We start from the raw sequence: 8186 nt of genomic DNA, 5'->3' as shown, positions 1-8186 counted from the left end.
ACTGTTATTTGCATGTGTTCGTATGTAAAGAAGTGATCATTTTCTCACCTTGTCTTCTACTGAAGAAAGAAAGAAAAATGTATTTGGTATGGCATGAGGGTGACTAAATGACAACAGAATTTACTTTTCATTTAAATAGATTAAAAAAAAACTGTAGTGAAGCAGAGAGTGCTAGTAAACGTCTGCATATGAAATGTTATTTGTCTGAGGCTCATGCCAAAACTGATAACTTGTGTGTTGGTCATAAAACAGTTTTAGCTTTAGTAGTTTGTTTATGTAACAGTAGTTCATGGTACTAGTAAAAAAGCATTTTGTGTTTCCTCAGCCAAAAAGGCGGGAAAATGGCTGCTATCACGCTAATAATAAAACTAAGGAGGTTTTGCAGTTCCCTGAACGGCCACAAGGTGGACACAAAATAAGCTTCTGCCTCGGTGTTAAATGTAAATAGCCTAATACAAAATGCCGTCTTGCCTCTCAAGCAACGGCACAATACTGTCAAGTGTGTTATGCATTTTTGTATTTTATTAAGTATTAATACAAAATTAGAAGAGAAATCGAGACTAGAAATGATAATACAATTATTTATATGCTGCCTCTGCCGCTTCAGTGGATCTTGAAGGGTTACTTCATCATGAATGTACAGGGAAGTGTTTTTAAAATCATTTTGCGATTAGATTGAACTCAATCTGTGTATAAGGAAGGGTAAAAAAAAAAAGTAGCACTCGTGCTGAAGTACATTTTATATTCTCATTTTTATATTACCTATTATCTTCTGTACATTACTCTCTCCGTTTTCAATCAGTGGAGTTCCAGGACTTCCTTCAACATGTTTTTTTTTTTTTTTTTTATTCCTGTGGATTATTTGCATTTTTTTTTTTTGTAAGATTCGTAACAGCTTGAACCAAAAATGAAAACTGTCATTATTTACTCATCCAAATATTGTAGTTTTTTTCTCTTTAAAGAAAATAATTTTGATGTTTCAAAGTAAAAATGTTCTAAGGACTGTACTCATTTTTTGGTGAACTATTTCTTTTAGGTTCGATGGAAAGCTTTTATGCTTTAACAAGACAGGCGGCTTCAGATCTGTCCTTGTGAGATGTTTTTCCTCAAAAAGTGTTACGCCACAAATGTCTGACAACAGTGATGTTCCAAAATTGAGAGAGCAACTCCAGAGGTTTGTGTCCTACTTTTATTTCCCCTAAGGGGAAAAAAGGTGCTGGAAACATTAACATACGGTACAGTGTTGAGTTTTTATTCTGTTGTCTCAGGACAAATGGACTTGAAATATCTTGCATCAACATATTTCACAAGACTGAATTTGAGCGAACGCTTATTTGATGGCACAAGAATTGCTTGCATTTCATGAAATTACCCAATGCTTGTGCCTTGAAACTGATTTCAGTTATTTTGTACTTTTCATCCTTGCATCACAGGGACGAATACTACCTGTTCTCATGTCTTTCATTCCTTATTCTTTTATAACAACCTTTATTGGCACATTTTAGAGAAATAAATACATCTTATAGTTCCTAAATACAATTGTTTGATGGTTTTCTTAACATTGGTTATTCTGGCTTATTAAAAATATATGACAAATGAGCCCAACAGTTCTGACATACTCGAGTCTTATCAAAATAGATATTTACAACATTGGCGCATTAGTACAAAGAAGCATTACACCATTTAAAGTTCATGAATTGTAAATTACACAATAAATAAATGTTTACATTAACAGCACTCATTATAAAAATAAATAAACACTCAGGAAACTTTACTACTGTATATCATATGGCATTAAAAACAAAATACAAACTGAATCTACTATCTATGAAAGCCAGTAGTTCATTAAATCACTTCCACCAGTAACGGAGTAAAATGCTCTTAGCATCAATTTACTTTTGCTCGATTATGGCACAGGAGAGTATTTGAAAATGATTAAATGATTCACTTACGATGCAAGTCTTAATTAACATTGTATTCTCATTTTACTGATATTAGATTCTGAATATTGAACCATGATATGAAGCCCAGTCACACTATCGCAGTGGATCACAAATGGCGCAACCTTAAAATGAGGGACAGATCTGTTCTTGTAAATCTGTAGTTAGAGTAGCAAGCTTTTAAACGTCATTATGTAAAATCTGTGTCCTGAAATGAATCCAGTTGAGAACCACAGCATTGAAAGAGTAGTTCAGCCAAAAATGGGAATTTGCTGAAAACTTGCCCTCAGGCCATTGAAGTTGTAGAGGAGTTTGTTTCTTCATCACAACAAATTAAGAGAAATTCAGCATTACGTCACTTGTTCACCCATGGATCCTCTGCAGTGAATGGGTGCCATCAGAATGAGAGTCCAAACAGCTGATAAAAACATGGGGAAGCTTTTCGCTTACCAAGACTTTAATGGATGGACAGGAGTCGTGCGGATTACTTATGTTTTTATTAGCTGTTTGGCACTCATTCTGATGGCACCCATTTACTACAAAGGATCCATTGGTGAGCAAGCGATGTAATGCTAATTTCCACAAAATTTGTTGTCATTAAGAAATACTCATTTATTTCATTCCCACAGGCCTCCTTTCTCTTCAACTAGCTGCTGCTTCTGACTTCCGAAGGGTGAACAGTGGGACATGCCCTGGCAGCTGTGGGCTGGAGCGAAGCCTCCCAGGTGACGGAGGGTTTTGCACATTGGGCAGGGATACTCAGCCAGGCCTTCTATGTCCTCAAAAGCCAGGTTGACGATCTGATCGGAGCAGGGGTCGCAGTAGAGGTGGCCGCAGGAGAGACGCTTCAGCCGGGCCTCGTAGGAGATGCAGCACTGACAGTGAGGAACATCAGAGTTCAGAGACAGACTACCGGTCAGAGAACTGCTCTCCATGCTGGCGGCCTGACTCGAGCCCAGCTTTGTGGATGACCTGTAGGACCACAGGACAGAAAAAAATCACAGATGAGATCTCTAGTTTTTGTATTGTTTCTCCGTATTGCTGGTAAAATGGTAAACGTCAAGAAAATGCACAAGTTGGAAGGATGTCAGAGGGTTTCGATATGAAATCAAGTATTCCTCACAGACTACACTGAAAATGTGGCATTACATTTCTAATTTTAAATTAATGTCAATAAAACAAATTATTTTTAAAAATCTAAGCAAACATTCTATATTCTTTCATTTTAATTTACATTTTTTCATTTCGATTCCCACTACGCTGATGGATTATTTTTATATTTTTCAATAAAAGTGTGATTTAAATCTGGAATAAATATTTATTTGAAATTGTAAATTAAGGAATGTTCTTTAATCTTAATTTTTTCATGTTCAAGTCAAATCTTATAATGATTGATTGGATTTTTTCCTTGTTTATTAAGTCAGTGTTTTCAATATATAATCAGAGACCACAATGAGAAAATGACAATCAAATTCCAATTTAAATCTGAAAAAAATTAATAATGAGGTAAATGCATTCATTTTCGAATTTTAAATTAAGAAACATATCTAAATCTTTAGTTTTAAAGTCACAAGAATGCCAATATACTTTCAAGACCAAATTATTGTTATCTGAACTGATGTTCACATAAACCGCTATGTCTGTGTATGTCTCAGTAAAATATATCCTTTTTATAATACAAATATATCCTTTTTATAAATTTTCTTTCAGGAGACACATCTGAGACTAAGTAACCACCCTGGAATGAATCTTACCTTTACCAATTAATACATAATTTCATTGTTAAAGTTACCCTGCAATAACAGCTACTGTGGTTTAATCTAGTTTTACAGCCTGATCAATAAAAATAAAAAAGTGCCCTTAAACAGCCAGATTAGAGTAGATCATCAATCCATCTAGTCTTTGATTAAAGTATATAATTATTGTTCTGTTTTGTAGCTACCAGATATGGCCATGCATTAGATTTTTATGCATTACACATCATGCAATGCACATCATCATACATCCTACAGTGATATAGCACATCTCTGTAAAGATGATGTTCGGAGCAGGTATTGCCATAGCAACCAATTTATAGTCTGCCATTATTGTTCAGTCCGCCAACACGAATACTGCACATGCATGCAAACATCTTCATTGCGCAACACTGACACAGTTATTGAAACATGACGACGTACCTGTGCGAAGAGGACGGAGAACCTTTAAAACAATCCAAGCTTAATGTCGCAATAATCTTCCAACACATGTTCAGTTCTGTCATTTTAGACGACTGGAGCGACGTGACATCTGTGTAACCGACTCATAGTTTTTAAACATGTTTACGCACGCGACCAGACACCCAGTGCGCCACGCGCGGCCACTAGTAAATAGGTCATTAAAAAACGCAGTTCACGACGCGATCGGCGGATTATCGTTCTCGAGGTGGGAAGCAGGTCGATAAATCGATAGGAGGCGATTGCTCTCGATGGTCAGCTCCAGTGAGATGCAGATAGAAACTGGTCGAGGGAAAGGGGGGAAATCTGCTCATCACGCGCGAAGCGAGCGGCGCGCGAGCGTCTCTACAGGATCCTTTCCTCAGAAAGTTTCAGTCAGAACACAAAGATTAAAGCATAACTCGACCTATGTGTACTTATGGCAAGCCGTTTAACAACTGTTACTGAAAACTATCACATATTTTTATTTTCCATATATATTTTTTTAGTCTTTTTTATATTACTAGTACTAGTCGGTGTATTATTTTTATTTTATTTATTATTATTATTATTATTATTAATATTTCTACTGCTACTAAGCAATCGAGTAGTTGCTGGTACCTCTTTCAGTTTTTATTCCAGGAAGCTATCTAGGTAGCTACTTTTTTTTAGTTACTATTCCAGTAGCCTAAACTTAATAGTATAAATTCCAGCATCCCTAGTATTATTAAATGAAATAGTATTTGATATTTATGAGATCATATTGTCCATTCCTGTAGAGATTGTCGTCTTTACACATGATAAGTGTTTTATTTAATAGTATCATGCACTGCTGAACAATAGCCTATTCAAATATGTAAAATTATTAACTCTTTGATATAACATTACCATGTTTGTTTTTTAAGGCACGTTTTACAACGTGTACATGTCCATGTTTACGTCCGTTTTATTAGATTTGCACCAAAATGCTGAGTTTGATTGGATGCACGGATTGTGACGTCATCAATAAAGGAAATGGTAAGCATTTTCTTCTCTGCTAACCTATTTATTTTACTATCCTAACTATAGGTAAATGTATATAACTATGCATATATATATATATATATATATATATATATATATATATATATATATATATATATATATATATATATATATATATATATATATATATATATATACATACATGTAGTAGTATAAATATACAATAAATAAACAAAGTAAATATAAATAGTGTATAATTATAAATTAAAAAAATATTTCTATAAAATATAATTAAATAATGTGTAAAATAATATAATTATAAAGTAAATGTATTTTATATGATATAGCCTATTTGTATTTTTTATAAGTAAATCTAAATGAATAATGACAGAAATTTTATTTCTTTAAAATAAACAATTAAATATTTCTTTCCAGTCTGGAGTTAATGTGGGACAATGCAACATGTATGCTTTTGGCTCAGTGTTGTCTCAAATATTGATAGAAAATGGGGAAAAAAGAGTGGATGCCATCACAGTGTTATTCAAAGTATATGCCTTCTTTGCTTCATTTTATACCAGAATATCGGTTACACGCTATGCAAGTCTAAACTGTAGACTTCCTGTTTAATTGTTTAGGGCCGGCCGTCCTGTACTGCTGGAATAGCCCTGATGTGATCTATCTGGTTTCTAACAGGTGTTCATTTCGACATGCTGTATTTTGCTGATCGGAAGACTGATCTAAATTAGGATAATAATATTAAGGATGGGCCCCATGCAGCTGCGACTAGAGAAACTAAAACTGTTGTGTTTCCTGTGCTCTCTGATATTTCAGAGTCATTTTACTAAATTTAATCCATGCATTTTGCTAAATAATTATGAAAATTAGGTGAGAATTTCTCTGGAACAGAAAATCCGGCTTGCTTCCTGTCGACAGCAGCATGGCACTTTTAAAGCACTAAAAATCCAGTCTGCAGGAACAGATAGCAATAGTTAGTACATGACATGAACATCCCACAGAACAAATTAAGATGTTGAGCCAGAAGCATCTGCTGGAGCTGGAGGTTTTCTGTTTTAATAGCTTAAAGGTGTTGTGTATCCTCATGAGGCAGAGAGGTGTAATTTAGCATTAATGAAGTAATCCATTGTTGTGACAATGTTTCCAGGAATTAAATAGTACAAATAATTTTGTTGTATTCTTGTAATGACATATTACAGCTTGATGATGATTACCCTGTAAGGATGTAGCAGCATATTGGTGATTTGGTTTCTTCGTTTTCCTAGAATTTGCATAAGACGGAATCATATAAAACACACGCTTCTTGATTAAATTGTTTACTTGCCTGCAAACTTTGAGGCACTTCTAAAAGAACTCAACATAACTGAGTGCTTTGCATACTGTTAAAGTCATCATGAAATTCAGTTTCCAACACATTGTCACGCTGTCTGGTCTCTGTTTCCCTGGGTGTCCACTAGTGGTCTCACTTCCCCATAGGCACCTCACCTAAGGCACTACAATTCCCACAAAGCCTTGTCCCTTCATCAGGGTAATTGCACACCTGTTAATTGCACTCAGGTGTCTTAACTTTCATAGTCATTATCCAGCATATTTAAACCGTTCTGTTTTTGTCATGGAGTCCTTACTTTCCATCACCTAGTTTCCTTGTCTTTGAGTTCCTGTTCTTGATCTTGTTTGTTTGTTTGTTCTGTTTGGATTGATGTTCTGTTACGACCCGGCTTGTTTTTGACTCTGATTTGGATTACCCCAATAAATCTCACAATGCACTTGGATCTCTCATCTCCTGTGTTCCCGAATGTGACACACATGTTTTTATTTGGAATAATGTGCATCAATAATCATGTACAATATAGCCAGAAACATGTGTTAGGAAAATGTTATTATTATAATTCTAAAATAATTTATGCACAATTTAAAATGGTTTACCCTAGCTGTTAGATTTAGGTTTTAGGAGATATTTTTCTAAAATAATTAGTCTAGATGGAATTACAGCAAACACAGATGGCTGAACAGCCTTACAATTAACCCGTACTGTATCATATTTCATACGCAGCTATCAGAATTTTGATCATATGAATATCAGCAACTGAGCCAAACTGTATATTTTGCTCAGTTTGGCCTCCAGTTTTGCCATTTTCTGTATTCTCATTAGATCACAGTATGAGCCATAAATGCAAATTAAATTCAATTGTCAATTGAAATTGCATTGTCAATAAACAATAATCAATGCACTGGTCTATTACTTCATATGTCAGGCTGAAACCACCTGTCAGGTGTCTGCCATTGTTTCCTTAGGCCATATAGACTGTAAACAATGAAACATGAATAATTTGTTGCATGTTGTTTTGTTGTTGAGATACTGTGGTGTATTTGCTCAGAAACCTGTACATCAAGCTCCTGCTGTCAGCAGGAGGATGGTGACTTACAGCCCTATTTGAAAACCAGTCACATCGTCAAACTGCCTGTTGCTAAGCACTGGATTAGCCCATTATGACCGATAATACTGGCACTTCTGGAACTACGTCTGACAGACACCGCTTTTGCAGTGCAGCTTTCACATCACAGATACCTCAAGAGACAGACAATCGCAACAAATAACCCAAAACAATGTGGAACCAGATTTTTCCAGTTTTGCGGTGCTCATGTTCCATCTTTATTGGCAGATGGTGTCATGATTCATACGAGGTGTACTGAAAACAACAGCTTTTATAAGTGATGTCGGAATCAGCGTCTCTGTAGTTAATAACCAAAGCACCTCATCATGGGGGAAACTGCGGCAATTATATAACTATTAAAGATATATTTGTTTTAGAATAGTTACACTTATTGTTTCTTTTGACAGTTCCAGCTCTAAATTTTGATTGGATAAGACGTGATTGCTGTAAAACGCCCAACGCCATACATTCATATGAGAAGCATTGCTTGACATATGCAAATTAATTAGACTTATAAAATACATGGCAGAATATTTTTATTTGTTAGTATTTTAATAGTAATTGTTACTGAATATTTGACATATATTATATTGCTGTGCATTAGTATTGATAGTGCCAGT

The sequence above is a fragment of the Carassius gibelio genome, chromosome A16 (genome assembly GCF_023724105.1).
Source record: "Carassius gibelio isolate Cgi1373 ecotype wild population from Czech Republic chromosome A16, carGib1.2-hapl.c, whole genome shotgun sequence".
Taxonomy (NCBI): Eukaryota; Metazoa; Chordata; class Actinopteri; order Cypriniformes; family Cyprinidae; genus Carassius; species Carassius gibelio.
The sequence above is the reverse complement of the archived record's forward strand: the minus strand, read 5'-3'. Positions refer to the sequence as shown.